The 17005-nt window shown below is 38.7% G+C and overlaps 1 pseudogene; it reads right to left on the bottom strand.

Moving 5' to 3' along the window:
• Nucleotides 1-291: 291 nt before the first annotated feature.
• On the bottom strand, nt 292-696 carry LOC101107972 (transcription and mRNA export factor ENY2-like; annotated as a pseudogene).
• Between the last annotated feature and the right edge of the window lie 16309 nt (nt 697-17005).

Here is a 17005-nt window from a genome sequence, read left to right as displayed (position 1 = left end):
CTTTTTTGTGACCCCATAAACTGTAACCTGCCAGTCTCCTCTCTCCATGGGGTTTCCCAGACGAGAATATTGCAGTAGGTTGCCATTTCCTCCTCCAAGGGATCCTCCTGTGTCTCTTGCGTCTCCTTCCTCGGCAGGCAGATTCTTTACCACCGAGCCACCAGGGAAGCCAAAATCTGTATACCATCATACCAAAAAAAAAAGGATTTTATTTTGGGAAATTGATTCCTAATTTATGGCAAGTTTTACTTTCAGAAATAAAACCACAAAACGACACAATCTAATTCAGTCTTAAAGGCTGGCTTGCTAAGCAAGGAATGTTCTTATTCTCCTAGGAGCTCCTCCTTTACACTGTCAGGCACCTGGTTCTGCCTTTGGGTGTGATTTGAGCCACCCAGTCATCAACAGTAACATGTTGTAGTCCTTTTCCTTGAGTTACCTCTTAATGGTGTGACTTCAACTGTGTCCTTTCAGCCACATTAATTAACTTGGCTTCTAGCAACTCTTTGAGGCATTCTGTTCCTTCTCCAGGGTATCTTCTCAACCCAGGGATCGAACCCAGGTTTCCCGCATTGCAGGTGGGTTGTTTTTACCAGCAGCGCCAGCAGGGAAGCCCTCTCTTTTTCCAGTTTCCATCAACTTTTGGTTAATCGCTGCTCTCATCTGTACATCTTTGTGCATCTTGCTAACCACCATCTCCAAGGGTGAGAGCTTCCCAGCTACAAAATGACCCCTGCGCTGATGACCATTACCTGACGCACTCCTTGGTTGCCCAGAACAGTGATTTTCAAACTATGAATTTTGGCCCATTTATTAGGTTCTGATCAGAATTTTTTAAAATGAAACAGAAATAGCATCAAAGGTGTACTACACATAGCAAGGGTAACTACTCTGAGTCTTAAAATAAAATGTATTTATTAATGTGAATCGTGGCTTTAAAAGTCTGAAAGGCCCTGAGTCAGAGAATTATGAAAATCATTGCTAGTTTGCTTCAACACCGTGCGCATGTTTCTCTTCTCTGGTTTTCTTCTTAGTAACCCTTGACTCTCTTAGCACTTATTATCACACCCTGGAATTTATTTTTCACACTTAAAGCTTTGCAGGAGGAAAAATACATAGACTAATACATAACTATACTAGCATATATAGTAGTATTCTAACATGTAATAATACCGTATGCCAACAGATAACAAAGGAACATGTAGTTAGACCTCCTTAGAAATCAACTTATTTTTAGTAAATAACTAAGGAGAAGTCAGGTCATCTAAATATTATTTCTGTGATTGTCACAAGACCTTGTAAAAGTCTGCTGTGACTTAGTTCCCTAGTATATTTGGTAAGAATAATTCCCGATGCTAACTCTTGTAAAATTAATATTAGCAGACTAATACTACTATAGGTTGTTCTGAGCAAGAGGAGGATAAATATATGGATGGAGAGACCTGCTAAAACAGCAATTTCAAGACCCCTATTAATTAGCTTCATTGCATATTCTTTTTGATTGTCCTTAAAAAATATTTAGGGATTCCCTGGTAGTAAAGCTAGTAAAGAATTCGCCAGCAATGAGGGAGACCTGGGTTGGGAAGATCCCCTGGAGAAGAGAACCCACTTCAGTATTCTGGCCTGGAGAATTCCATGAACTGTACAGTCCATGGGTCCCAAAGAGTCAGACATGACTGAGTTACTTTCACTTTACCAAAAAATATTTGTCTTAGGTAAGATTATTTTTCACATCTGTAATCTTCCCATTACAATCCAAGAAGACTTTTGAGAATACAGAACATGATTTAGAAGGTTCAACATTATTTTAAGACCCAGAAAAGAGCTCTATGAATGGATGTGACTTAAGAGATGCTTATGATAATTAAATCACAATGAAGGACAGGTGAAGAGTTAAAATTTATCAGGAGCTAGAAACAGACTCTTAAAATAAATGCCATGAAATCAGTCAGGGATAGAGACAAAAGGAAAAATACAAAACCGTGGAGTTAAAGTGTACTAGCTTGTTAATAGGTAAAAAAAAATTATTTATAGTTTAGTATATATTTGAATGTATTGCTAAATTTTTGGCATAAAGTTTTACTATCCTTTTCTAATTTCCTTTAGGTGCGTGTTTCCTTGTCATTGGGGACTAAAGCTTCTTGCAACATAGTTTTTTTGCTAATTTTAAGTTAGAAGACAGAGATAATGTGTCATACTATCTACCCAAGACAAATGCTTTTCTTTAAGGGCATCCAGTTAAAAGTGGTAAATAAATTTGGTTCCATCTACATAATGGCATGATCAAGATGGAAATATGACAAAAACTTTATGACAGTCAACGTATTATGTGGGAGGCTGACAGTAGCAAGGTGAACAAACAAGTTGGAGTCTATGCTTGGACGAGGTGTAGACATCAGATTTAGTAATTGGAAATGTCCCATCAACCACCATTCCCATTTCCCATAGAAGACTCAATGTCAGGTGGCAAGAAAAATTCCCCACAAAGAAAGATTGGTGCGTTAGCATTCCATAGGAAGCAAAGACCATGGAAAGTTAGTTTATTTAGGGCAGGTCGTATAGGCAGGATCTGAGCCTTAGTAACAACTTTTGGAGCAATGAAGTTAGAAGTTAGGCATAACTCTTCAAAGACAGTTCCTGAGACCACAATCAGAAAACACTCAACTTTATAGTAAGAAGTTGAGAAAAATATACTCAATAGAAACATTTTAATACTCATTTTGAAGCAAGGAGAGTCACCAGAAAACTGAGGCACTGGTGAGAAGATGGGCCACAAAAAGAATTAGAGTGTTAAAGGTGGGATTTAAAATGTACCAACTTTGCATATGATGAGTAAAGTGGAAAGAACTGGGTCTTTGGAATTATACAGATCACAGGTTCTCAGTCTAACTCTTCTACTTGCTAGATGTATGATAATGGACAAATTAATTAACTTCTCTTAGCTTTGATTTCTGAAATTAAAAAAAATACTTATATATTAAGGGCCTAATTTAGCATAGTTTCTGGTATGTAGTGGGAGATCTAAGAGAGTTCTATTATTTTTGCTTTTAATAGGGAAGATAGATTTATTTCTGTAGTTCTGTTCTTGCCTATAATTTCCCTTGTGACCAATAATACATATTTTTGAGATGTCTGACCAGAGTCTGAAGGCACCATCTGTGGCAGTTGGTCTCACTCATTAGCTTCAATAAACTGAGCCAACCAAATCTCACAGTGGTTGGTACCCTTGAGAGCTATCTTATTTGGCAAAGGATTACCCTACATTTCATAACTTTTTTTTTAAGCTGGGAGAGGTAGTTAAAGTAGGTGGGCTAAAGCAGCTTTACTTTGCAGTGCTATGTGGCCAAATTATAGTGATGATTAATTTGTAATTGCTTTGCTCATTATTAAATGTTCACAATAACGGTGATGATAAGTAACATGGACTTCACATTTCTGGGCTCTATCTACTATATCATGCTCTCCCTGAAGCTCTGAGTAAAACTTATACATAGGTAGAAATTGTGTCTAAAGGAAATAAGAATTATTTAATGAAACAAAACATCCCTGACTGTATACATCTGAATGAGCAGTACCCCCTGCAAAGTAGTTCCCTTGGGAAGTTATACAAATATTCTAACAATCTTGCCATTGCTCAAAACATTTTTGGAACTTCTCTTTTGGAACTGCCTTAAGACCCAGTTTATGAGCCGTACAAAAAAGTCAGACTCATTAATTTATAGTCACACCTAATTTTTCACCTCTGATAGTGTTACCCAGCATGATTACCCATCTTGGCTCTGAGTGATTTTGCTAATTCCAAAATAAAATCCATCCTCAAAGGGTAAACATTTAATATTTGCCACTATCTAGGGTATTTAGAAGAATATATCACATTTCTGAAGGCAATTTCAAAAAGAACTCCAGAATTCCAGATACTTGAATAACATCTTCCATGTCACTGGGCTCACTGAGGACAATTCTGCTCTGAATATAAAGTTGTAGTATATTTTTTGACTGTTTCATTCAACAAACGTTTATCAAGTGCTAACTATTGCCAATTTGTTTACTCATTCACTCACTCAACAACTATTTATTGAGTATCACTAGGCACTGGATTATGGATCCAGCAGTGAGTAGGATAAATAAGGCCACTATTCTTATAGACACTTCATTTAGTAGGGACACAAATATTAAATAAGTAATTACAGTAAGTAATTACAGTAATAGGAACATGTTTCAGGAAGATCTAAGCTAGTCTAGGGATAAGGTTAACTCTCCTGAGGATATGACTTTAAAATTGAGATTTGAAAAATGAGTAGAAGTGTTCCAGGTAGGGAAATAGCATGTAAAATCTTCAGGGCAAGGAAGCATGATGTTGTAGGAACTGAAAAAAAAAGTCAGCATGGCTAGACTGTTTGGGGGATAGCAAGACTACTGGTAGAGGCTGGACCATACAGAGCCTAACAAGCCATCTTACTAATTCAGTTGTACCCACACTGAAGCATGCGAATGTAACTTTAGTTGCAGAGTGAAATGGTAGGAAGAGAGACTGGAGGTAGGAAGAACATTTAGTAGGTTATTATAAAAATTAGGAAAGAATGATGGCAGTAAAGATGAAGAGAGGTACATAGATTTGAGAAATACTCAGAAGGTAAAAGGAACAGATTCATTGGCTATCACAGATAAGGACAGGAAGAGTTAGGAACAATTATTAGGTTGTTGGTTTGAAAACAAAGGTGTGATGGTGCCACTCACTGAGTTGGGGATACTGAAGAATCAGCTCTAATCATTCATTGGGGGAGAAGTGATTAGTCCATTTTGAATATACTATCCTTGAGGTACCAGAGGGGTATTCAAGTAAAGATATTAAGAAGACAGTTGGATATATAAGTGCGTGCCTCAAGATGGAGACTGAACTTGGAATTATAGCTTTGTGAGGCATCAGCAACAGGAATGAATCAGATCATTTAAGGTAAGTATACAGTGAAAAGAATACAAAGCTTGGAAAAACCCCTGAGATACTGTTTAAGAGCTGGGCAGAGGAGGAGATGCCTGCTAAAACTGAGGAGTAAGAAAGAGAGAAAGAAGACCAGGAGAATGTGGTAGCATGGAGACCAAAGAAAGACAGCGTTAAAAAAAATAATAACATATGTCAATAGTGCCAGATATTGCCAAGAGGTCAAGTAAGGCTGGCATGAAATGCATCTATGGGACTTAGAGGATATAAGTTACAGATTATCCAGAATACAGTAGAAACTCTTTTAATTAATGTCTTGTGCGTGGGACCTGGGAATTGGTGGTGGTTTAGTTGCTAAGTTGTGTCTGACTCTTGCAACCCCGTGGACTGTGGCCTGCAAGGCTCCTCTGTCCATGGGATTCTCCAGGCAAGAATACTGCAGTGGGTTGTCATTTCCCTCTCCAGGGGAACTTCCTGATCCAGGAATCAAACCTGGGTCTCCAATCAGTTAGTAGTTAACTGAAAAGTGATTAAATTGGGTAATCACAAACAAAATTACACTATTTCCCATATTATTTTAATCTAAAACATACAACTGTACATTTATTTGCCAGTGTTTGATATAGGGCTTAAACATTGCTTTATGGTTTGTTATTTGAATCTGTGTATTGAAATCAGCCTCAGGTTTCTTGCATAACTAATATACATAAGTGCATTGTCATAAATGTATTTCCCTGTTTGGGGGAATTATTTAAAGTAAATCAAGAATTTAAAGACACTCATGGAGAGGATTCTGAAAAGATGATGAAGAAGCACAAGGATTCTTTCTCCCTTTTAAACCAATTATACTGGTGGAATCTGTTTGATGTAACCATTTTGGAACTCTAGACTCTCCTGAAGTCTTGCAATCCCAATGGAAGGTTTAGATGGTAAATTATGGTTAATCTTGATCAATTTCAGCTCTTAGCACAGTAGTTTTTATCCATCTCCCCACCTCTCAGTTCAGAAGCAGATAGCTGTGAACAGATTCCAGGAACAGCTTGCAATGTAGCTCACAGGAACCAAGGTAGCAGAGAGATCTCTGTCCATAAAATATCAGGGATCTGTGCTCTGATTGTTGATTACTGGTTCTAAACTCGGAGGTGCAGACCGAGAGATGGGTGCCCACTGTTGTACCTCCCCCAGTTGTTGCAACCTCCATCCCCTTATCCGAAGTGACCTCAGGGAATTTAAAAGGTTGGTACATTTTTATATTCCCTTCATTTTTCCTTTCCCTTTTGGTGAGTGAAGAAAATCAGAAAGTCATCGTGCCTGGCCAGGGAAAAGTACAGGCTCAGAAAAGACCCGAAAAGAACTCAAAGTTTACACCTCAGGTTAATCCTTGGCACAAGATACTACTACTACTAATGATAATAATAATAAACAAAAACAAAACTCTTCAAATTCTTGGGAAATAGGAGAACCTGATTTCCAGAGCTACCACATTATTCAAGTCAACTGCCCAGTACTGAACAAAAATCCACAAGATACAAAGAAACATGAAAGTAGGATCCATTCAATTAAAAAAATAAATCAATAGAAACTGCACCTGAAAAAGACATGATAGTGGATCTACTAGATAAAGACTTTAAGGGACTTTCCTGGAGGTCCAGTGGTTAGGACTCCATACTTCCACTGCAAGGGGCTCAGCTTCAGTCCCTGCTTGGGCAACTAAGATCTCACAAGCCATGCAGAGTTGTCAAAAAAATTAAACAAACAAACAAAAATCTCCTTTAAAGATGCTCAAAGGACTAAAGGAAAATGTGGAGAGAGTCAAGAAAACAATGTATCAAAAAAATGGTACTATCAATTAAGAAATAGGAAAATCTAGAAAGAAACCAAAAAGAAATTCTGGAACTGAAAAGAACAATGAATGAAATTAAGAATTCATTAGAGGGATTCGACGGCAGATTTGAGCCAGCAAAAGAAAAAATCAATAAACTTGAAGGTCAGTTCAGTTCAGTCACTCAGTATTGTCTGACTCTTTGTGACTCCATGAATTGCAGCACTCCAGGCCTCCCTGTCCATCACCAACTCCCAGAGTTCACTCAAACTCACATCCATCGAGTCGGTGATGCCATCCACCAATCTCATCCTCTGTCATCCCCTTCTCCTCCTGCCCCCAATCCCTCCCAGCATCAGGGTCTTTTCCAGTGAGTCAACTCTTCATATGAGATGGGCAAAGTATTGGAGTTTCAGCTTCAGCATCAGTCCTTCCAGTGAACACCCAGGACTGATCTCCTTTAGAATGGACTGGTTGGATCTCCTTGCAGTCCAAGGGACTCTCAAGAGTCTTCTCCAACACCACACTTCAAAAGCATCAATTCTTTGGCTCTCAGCTTTCTTCACAGTCCAACTCTCACATCCATACATGACCACAGGAAAAACCATAGCCTTGACTAGACGGACCTTTGTTGGCAAAGTAATGTCTCTGCTTTTGAATATGCTATCTAGGCTGGTCATAACTTTCCTCCCAAGGAGTAAGTGTCTTTTAATTTCATGGCTTCAATCACCATCTGCAGTGATTTTGGAGCCCCAAAAAATAAAGCCTGACACTGTTTCCACTATTTCCCCATCTCTTTCGCATGAAGTGATGGGACCAACTGCCATGATCTTAGTTTTCTGAATGATGAGCTCTAAGCCAACTTTTCCACTCTCCACTTTCACTTTCATCAAGAGGCTTTTTAGTTTCTCTTCACTTTTTGCCATAAGGGTGGTGTCATCTGCATATCTGAGGATATTGATATTTCTCCCGGCAATCTTGATTCCAGCTTGTGTTTCTTCCAGTCCAGCGTTTCTCATGATGTACTCTGCATAGAAGTTAAATAAGCAGGGTGACAATAGACAGCCTTGATGTACTCCTTTTCCTATTTGGAACCAGTCTGCTGTTCCATGTGCAGTTCTAACTGTTGCTTCCTGACCTGCATGTAGGTTTCTAAAGAGGCAGGTCAGGTGGTCTGGTATTCCCATCTCTTTCAGAATTTTCCACCGTTTATTGTGATCCACACAGTCAAAGGCTTTGGCATAGTCAATAAAACAGAAATAAATGATTTTCTGGAACTCTCTTGCTTTTCCATGATCCAGCGGATGTTGGCAATTTGATCTCTGGTTCCTCTGCCTTTTCTAAAACCAGCTTGAACATCTGGAAGTTCATGGTTCACGAACTGTTGAACCTGGCTTGGAGAATTTTGAGCATTACTTTACTAGCTTGTGAGATGAGTGCAATTGTGTGGTAGTTTGAGCATTCTTTGGCATTGCCTTTCTTTGGGATTGGAATGAAAACAGACCTTTTCCAGTCCTGTGGCCACTGCTGAGTTTTCCAAATTTGCTGGCAAATTGAGTGCAGCATTTTCACAGCATCATCTTTCAGGATTTGAAACTTGAAGATTGGACAATGTAAATGATTGAGTTTGAGGAATAGAAAGAAAAAAGATTGAAGAAAAGTGAAGAGAGTCTAAAGGACCTGTAGGACACAATCAAATGGACCAATACACACATTGTGAGGATCCCTGTAAGAGAAGAGAAAGAAAGGTGTAGAGAGAATATTTGAAAATGATGGCTGAAGATTTTCCCAATTTGATAAAAATAAATAATTAAAAATAAGCATCCAAAAAGTCCAAGGAACTCCAAAGAGATGAATTCAAACAGAATCACAACAAGATACATAATAATTACACTTTTGATAGACAAATACTAATAAAGAATCTTGAAAGCAAAAGAGGGAAGTGACTTGTCACATACAAGAGATTTTCAATGGGATTATCAACAGATTTCTCATTAAATATTTTGCAAGCTGGAAGGTAGTTGGCTGATATATTTAAAGTGCTGAAAGAAAAAAACTTAATAAATAAAAGAAAATAACAAACCCCCCCAACAATTCCATTCAAAAATTGGCAAAGAACATGAACAGCCATTTCTTCAAAGAAGATATACAAATTGCTATTAACCACATGAAAAGAGGCTTAACATCATTAATTATTCAGTTCAGTTCAGTTGTTCAGTCATGTCCAACTCTTTGTGACCCCATGGGCTGCAGCACACCAGGCTCCCCTGTCCATCACCAACTCCTAGAGCTTGAGCAAACTCATGTCCATCGAGTTAGTGATGCCGTCCAACCATCTCATCCTCTGTTGTCCCCTTCTCCTCCTTCTTCAATCTTTCCAAGCATCACGGTCTTTTCCAATGAGTCAGCTCTTCGCATCAGGTGGCCAAAGTATTGGAATTTCAGCTTCAACATCAGTCTTTCCAATGAACACCCAGGACTGATCTCCCCTAGGATGGACTGGTTGGATATTCTTGCAGTCCAAGGGACTCTCAAGAGTTTTCTCCAACACCACAGTTCAAAGCATCAATTCTTCAGTGCTCAGGTTTCTTTATGGTCCAACTCTCACATCCATACATGACTGCTGGTAAAACCATAGCTTTGGCTAGATGGACCTTTGTTGACAAAGTAATGTCTCTGCTTTTTAATATGCTGTCTAGGTTGGTTATAGCTTTTCTTCCAAGGAGCAAGCGTCTTTTAATTTCATGGCTGCAGTCACCATCTGCAGTGATTTTTGGAGCCCAAGAAAATAAAATCTCTCACTGTTTCCATTGTTTCCCCATCTATCTGCCATGAAGTGATGGGACCAGATGCCATAAGCTTCATTTTCTGAATGTTGAGTTTTAAGCCAACTTTTTCACTCTCCTCTTTCACTTTCATCAAGAGGCTCTCTTCAGTTCCTCTTCTCTTTCTGTCATAAGTGTGGTGCCATCTGCATATCTGAGGTTACTGATATTTCTCCCAGCAATCTTGATTCCAGCTTGTGCTTCATCCAGCCCAGCGTTTCTCATGATGTACTCTGCATACAAATTAAATAAGTAGGGTGACAATATACAGCCTTGACATACTCCTTTCCCAATTTGGAACCAGTCTGTTGTTCCATGTCCAGTTCTAACTGTTACCTCTTGACCTGCATACAGATTTCTCATGAGGCAGAAAAGGCGGTCTTGTATTCTAATCTCTTTCAGAATTTTCCCCTGTTTGTTGTGATCCACATAGTCAAAGGCTTTAGAGTAGCCAATGAAGAGGAAGTAGATGTTTTTCTGGAACTCTCTTGCTTTTTCTATAATCCAACAGATGATGGCAATTTGATCTCTAGTTCCTCTGCTTTTTCTAAATTCATTAATTATTAGGGAAATGAAAATCAAAACTACCATGAGATACCACCTTGTATCCATTACGATGACTCTTTTGATAAGGATGTCGAGAAATTGCAACTTTTGTGCACTGTTGGTGGGAGTGTAAAATGGTATAATCACTGTGTAAGACAATTTGATGATTCTTCAAAAAATTATAAATAGGATTACCATGTGATGCAGCAGTTACACTTCTGGGTATACCTCAAAGAACTAAAAGTAGTATCTCAAAGAAATTTTGTACACTTGTGTTCATAGCAGATTATTCACAATAGCTAAAACATAGAAACAACCCAAATGTCTATTGACAGATGAATGGATAAGTAAATGTGTTATATGCACACAATGGAATATTATATGGACTTAAAAAGGAATGCAGTTCTGACATGCTACAACATAGATGAGCCTTGAGGACATCATGTCAACTGAAATAAGTCAATCACAAAGTGAAAAATGCTGTATGATTCTACTTACATGAGATAGTAAGTAGTCAAATTCATAGTTATCAGCGACAGGAGGAGAGGAGGGATTGGGGAGTTAGAATTTAATGGGTATACAGTTTCAGTCTTACAAGATGAAAAGAGTTCTGAAGATGGGTGGTAGTGATGATAGCACAACATTATGAATACATTTAGTACCATTGACCTCTACACTTAAAAATGGTTAAGATTTCATGCTGTGTATTGTTCACTATAATTTTAAAAAAATGGGAAAAAAGTGCTTGTTCACAATCTGAGTTCAGAACCCTAAATATGATTTTCCCCAATCTATTTTTGTTCACCTCAATCCGATGAAAACATTTAATGCCATTTTCCTTTTATGATTTTTCAAAAATATTTGATTCAATTTTCATAGAAACAAGTATCTTCTTTTACTATTAATATTTCATATAATAATAAATGATGGTTTCCATAATTACCAACTTCTATAATTAGAGTAAAAATTATACCTCGTATAAACAAATTGAATAGACACAACTAATTTTTTTTTTTTTTTTTGCCTGCACAGCATGTGGAGTCTTAGTTCCAGGGCTAAGGATTAAAATTGCATCCATGCATTGGAAGCACTAGACCGCCAGATATCTCAACGTAACTGATTCTTGGTAAGCCCACTACAATCTAGTGAGAACAAAAATCCATAAATAAACTAAGCAGTAACGTATTACTCATATGTGTTCAGTGTGCTGTAGGCATCAGTTGGTATGCTTTATAAAGGTAATGGAGAGTACCAATTAATTTGTATTATGTTGGTTAAATGGAAGTTAGTTGTGAGAGTTTCTAATGTAGAGCCCAGAGATGATCAGGTGGAAGTTATATTGCAATGAGCTAAAAAGGAAATAGGAGTTGAAGGAATGTGAAAATTGAATTAGACTGCTCTTTCAAGAAGTTTGACCTTGAGGGAGAAGAGTGTAGTAACTGAAGACATAATTACAGTTGGTGGATAGATAAATATGCATTATTCTTGAGATAGAAGAGAGTCCAGCAAGTTTAAATACTAGAAAGAGTAGCTAAGCATAAAGAAAAGAGAGAAGATGATCAGCCAAGGCAGGAATGAAAATCCAGTGAACACATAGAATAATTAGTCTTGAATAATAGGAAAGGCATCTTTTTTGCTGTAATAAGAGAGGAGGAGGAAAAGATGGATATAGGTGCAGGTAGGTTTCAGGTTTGAAGGCACAAACCTAAAGGAGCTCATATCTGATAACATCTATTTTTTTTTCTGAGAACTTAGAGGAATCATCTGCTGAAAATGAGGGGAATGCAAGACAGTTAAAGGTTTATGGACAATGTCAAATATTTAAAATAAAGTTGTGTAGAAGAGGGGAAAATGATGACTAAAGAAATACAGAGGGTTGTGACTCAGTGTTGAGGTCCTAGTTGCGACAGGTAAACACTATGTTATATGTTGGGTTAAATAGAGTTGGAATGGAAGGAGGATGCAAAAATGGATAAAACATCATTCCTGTTAACCAAATGGGGAAGAGGGACATATAAACAAACAGCTTTAACAGAAAAGAATGTATAAATTTTGGTGTATTATGAAACAAATTGGCATATGATTCACATAGTAATGGGAACAAATCTTAAAAACTTCATGTTGAGTGCAAAAAGCATGGCACAAAAAATACATATAGTAAAATTCCATTTCCATAAAGTTCAAAAACAGATTAAACTATATATTTTAAGAGTGCATACACATAGATGTAATAAAATATGAGAAAAGCAAAAGAATGATTACTGTAAGTCAGGTCATGGTTACTCCTGGGAGAAAGGAAACAAGTGTGATCAGGATGGGACCTATAGGGGACTTCCTGGGTGCTTGTTATATTCTGTTTCTTGACTTGGATAATGGTATGTTTAGTTATAGTTTAATCAAGAAAGCAAATCCACTTTGGGTTAGAGAGAGGAATTTATTACAGAAATTAGACCATAAGTAATTGTAGGAGAAACTGGAGAAGTGACGTTCTTCACGAGGGAGTTGGAGGATGGAAGAGTTTGAAGCCCAGCTTGCCCAGCTGTTCAGCTGTGACAGCAAAGGAATAACCAGCGGAGAAGTCTATGAGAAGCTACCGCCTCTGTGAGTCTGCAGCCAAACATTTGGTAATCAACCTGGGACGGCTGTTGGGAAGAAGAGCTGCATGAGAAGCAGAGGAGATTGAGGACAAGTTAGAACCAAAGGCCTCCAGAGAGGAATCGCTGCTGCTTCACCTCCATCTCCCAAATCTCACACAATATGTTCTTTCACCCAACCGTAAACCAGAGCCATTCAGGGAAGGGGATTCTGGGAAATACAGTTCCCAGGTTATCAATTTGAAAATAAAATGGTCCAGCTCAGGTGGCTACATGAGTTTCACTTTATAATTAGCTGTTCAGTTTAGTTCAGTTCAGTCGCTCCAACTCTTTGAGACCCCATGGACTGCAGGACATCAGGCTTCCCTGTCTCTCACCAACTCCCAGAGCTTACTCAAACTCATGTCCATCGAGTCAGTGATGCCATCCAAACATCTCATCCTCTGCCATCCAGTTCTACTCCTGCCTTCAATCTTTCCCAGCATCAGGGTCTTTTTAAATGATTCAGTTCTTTGCAACAGGTGGCCAAAGTATTGGAGTTTCAGCTTCAGTATCAGTCCTTCCAATGAATATTCAGGACTTATTTCCTTGAGGATTGCTGGTTTGATCTCCTTGCAGTCCAAGGGACTCTCAAGAGTCTTCTCCAACACCACAGTTCAAAACATCAATTCTTCAGTGCTCAGGTTTCTTTATGGTCCAACTCTCACATCCATACATGACCACTGGAAAAACCATAGCTTTGGTTAGACAGACCTTTGCTGGCAAAGCAATGTCTCTACTTTTTAATATGCTGTCTAGGTTGTTCATAGCTTTTCTTTCCAGGAACAATGATCTGTTATAGTGTATTAATACATTTATGGTTAAACATCTTTTGGAAGATATTATAGTTCACAATGGAAAGACCATCAAGTAGTCAATCAAGCAAATAAAGGAACAAGAGTGTCATTTCAGGGACCTCCCTGGTGGTCCAGCAGCTAAGATTCCAGGCAATGCAGGGTCCGGGGTCAGGGAACTAGCTTCCACAAGTCGCAACTAAGAGTTCATATGCCACAACTAAAAAGATCTCATAGGCCACAACTAAGACTCAGCACAGCCAAATAAATAACACATAAAATATTTTTTAAAAGAGTATCATTTCAAATGTTACATATTCTGTGTTCCATAGTGCTATCACAGTACGTATAAAAGTGCCGTGAAGGTAAAGGAACAACCCTGTCTGACAGTGTCAGGAATGGTTTCCCGGAAAAGAAAATATTTTAAAATAGTAATAAAAAGAATTAGCTACCATTCATTGGCCATTCACAATGTGCTCTTATATCATTTTGTATAATTTGCACAACAATCCTATGAGGGAGGCATTATATTTCCCATTTTGCAGATCATGAAGCTGAAATAAAGAGAAGTAAATTAACTTGGCGAATGCCACATGAGCTAACCAGATACAGAGCAGTAGTTTGAACTCACATCTGGTTCAGTTCAACTGCTCTTAACCACTGTATTCTATAATCTTCCATCTGAGTCTTGACAAGTAAACAGAACATGGCAAGCAGAGGGAATGGCATGAGCAAAGAAGTGGCGAGGTGAAAGGGTGTCTTTGCTTGCAGAACACTGAGAAGGCTGGTGCGGCTGATGAATGTCGATGTGGGGAATGGTGAGAGGCGAAAGGTAAAGCTGTAAAATCTGCTAAAGGTTTATTTATACTATGAGAAAGTATTCTGAACTTATCTTCAGTCAACAGGGAACCACTGGCATTTAATTAGTGGGAAAATAGCACAATCAGATCTATGTTTTATAACTCCGGCAGTAATTACTTAATAGTTATATATCCCTTTGTATATGTGAATGCATAGTATATTTAGACACTTCTTAACTCTTTACACAGAATTTTGTTTTTAATGGCTGCACTGGATCTTTGTTGCTGTGCACTGGGGCTACTCTAGCTATGATGCACAGGCTTCTCGCAGTAGCTTCTTTTGTTGCTGAGGATGGGCTCTAAGCGCACGGTCTTCAGTAGTTGTGGCTTGCGGGCTTAGTTGCCCTGTGGCATGTGGGATATCCCTGGACCAGGGATTGAACCTATGTTCCCCGCATTGGCAGGCAAATTCTTAAACACTAGACCACCAGGGAAGTCCTATACAGAACTGTTAATCGTATTATTTCTTTTGATTCTCATAACTGACCAGCCTATGAGGAGTGCAGAATAGGTGTTATTATCCCTATTACACAGATTTTAAAGTTGAGTCTCCGTAAGGTTAAATAACTTGTCCAATGTCACTTAGCTAATAAGTGACACTCTGGATGAGAAGCCAGGTTTCTTTGACTCCTTGTTTTCTCTTCTTCCTCCATTGTATTACCTAAATTGACCCAGGCAAATTAGGTCAACAAAATGAATCTCAATCCCCAGGCATTTTCCAGTGAGCTGTAGCCAAATTAGTGAATTTTCTATTTCCTGTATTCTAAGAGCTGAATCAAGAACACCGAGAGAAATATCAATAAGCTCAGATATGCAGATGACACCACCCTTATGGCAGAAAGTGAAGAACTAAAGAGCCTCTTGATGAAAGTGAAACGGGAGAGTGAAAAAGCTGGCTTAAAGCTCAACATTCAGAAAATTAAGATCATGGCTTCCGGTCCCACTTCATGGCAAATAGATGGGAAAATAATGGAAATAGTGAGAGACTTTATTTTCCTGGGCTCCAAAATCACTGCAAATGGTGACTGCAACCATGGAAATTAAAAGACGCTTGTTCGTTGGCAGAAAAGCTATGACTAACCTAGACAGCATATTAAAAAGTAGAGACATTGCTTTGCCAACAAAGGCCCGTCTAGTCAAAGCTATGGTTTTTCCAGTAGTCATGTATGGATGTGAGAGTTGGAATATAAAGAAAGCTGAGCACTAAAGAATTGATGTTTTGACCTGTGGTGTTGGAGAAAACTCTTGAGAATCCCTGTACTGCAAGGAGGTCCAGCCAGTCCATCCTAAAGGAAATCAGTCCTGAATATTCATTGGAAGGACTGATGCTAAAGCTAGAAACTCCGATACTTTGGCCACCTGATGAGAAGAAGTGACTCCCCGGAAATGACCCTGATGCTGGGAAAGACTGAAGGCAGGAGGAGAACTGGATGACAGAGGATGAGATGGTTGGATGGCATCACCGACTGGATGGACATGAGTTTGAGCAAGCTCCGAGAGTTGGTGAAGGACAGGGAACTCTGGCATGATGCAGTCCATGGGGTCGCAGAGTTGGACACAACTGAGCATTGAACTAAACTGAAGAGCTCGGAGCTGATTGGCATCATCATCTTCTGAGAAATTAAATTTTAGTCATGGAATTTCTATTTGATTTAAAATTACATGACTCATAGATATATTTTGATTTAAATATAATGGCAGCAAAATGGTTCATAGTGGGAATATAGTAATTCTGGACAAACATAACTTCTGTGCCTCAAAATCAAACAAAATTTTCTAATTTCAGCAAACAAGAGAATGTAAATTAGTCTCAACTGCCAAATGGACACTGTGCCAGGAATTTCAAGAACAGGAAAAAAAAATGAAATTGTATTCAACCTGGATGCCAGGGAAAAAACGCTTCCAGGGAGTTTTCAGACTTCCCAAGGGAAACCAATTCCTTTTCCTTAAATCTCCATATCCATATCTTTCATCAACACTGAGAATTTCCTCAATTTTCAAATTCCTGGTTTGGAATTCTTTTTTCCTTTATTGAAACTCTTGTCAGTCATTGCTCTGAAATCTCCTCCTTAGTTTATAAAGTCTGAATTTATGAAGGTCCCGAAGATTTTGCTTTCCAATGTTTGTTGTTGTTCAATCACTAAGTCATGTCCGACCATTTGCAACCTCATGAGCTGCATCACGCCAGGCTTCACTGCCCTTCACTATCTCCTGGAGATTGCTCAAACTCATATCCATTGAGTCAGTGATGCCATCCAACCATCTCATCCTCTGTTGCCCTGATACTATCAAGTTTTTCCCTTTAATGTTACCAATGAGGAAGAATATTAATAAGGGCTGAACAGAGGTCACCGACATCCAAAGATGTTCAGTTCAGTTCAGTCGCTCAGTCATGTCCGACTCTTTGCGACCCCATGATCGCAGCACACCAGGCGTCCCTGTCCATCACCAACTCCTGGAGTTCACTCAGACTCACATCCATCGAGTCCGTGATGCCATCTAGCCATCTCATCCTTGGTCGTCCCTTCTCCTCCTGCCCCCAATCCCTCCCAGCATCAGAGTCTTTGCCAATGAGTCAACTCTTCG

This window comes from Ovis aries, chromosome 11, assembly GCF_016772045.2.
Source record: "Ovis aries strain OAR_USU_Benz2616 breed Rambouillet chromosome 11, ARS-UI_Ramb_v3.0, whole genome shotgun sequence".
NCBI classification, from domain to species: Eukaryota; Metazoa; Chordata; class Mammalia; order Artiodactyla; family Bovidae; genus Ovis; species Ovis aries.
This window is presented reverse-complemented; position numbering and strand designations above follow the sequence as displayed.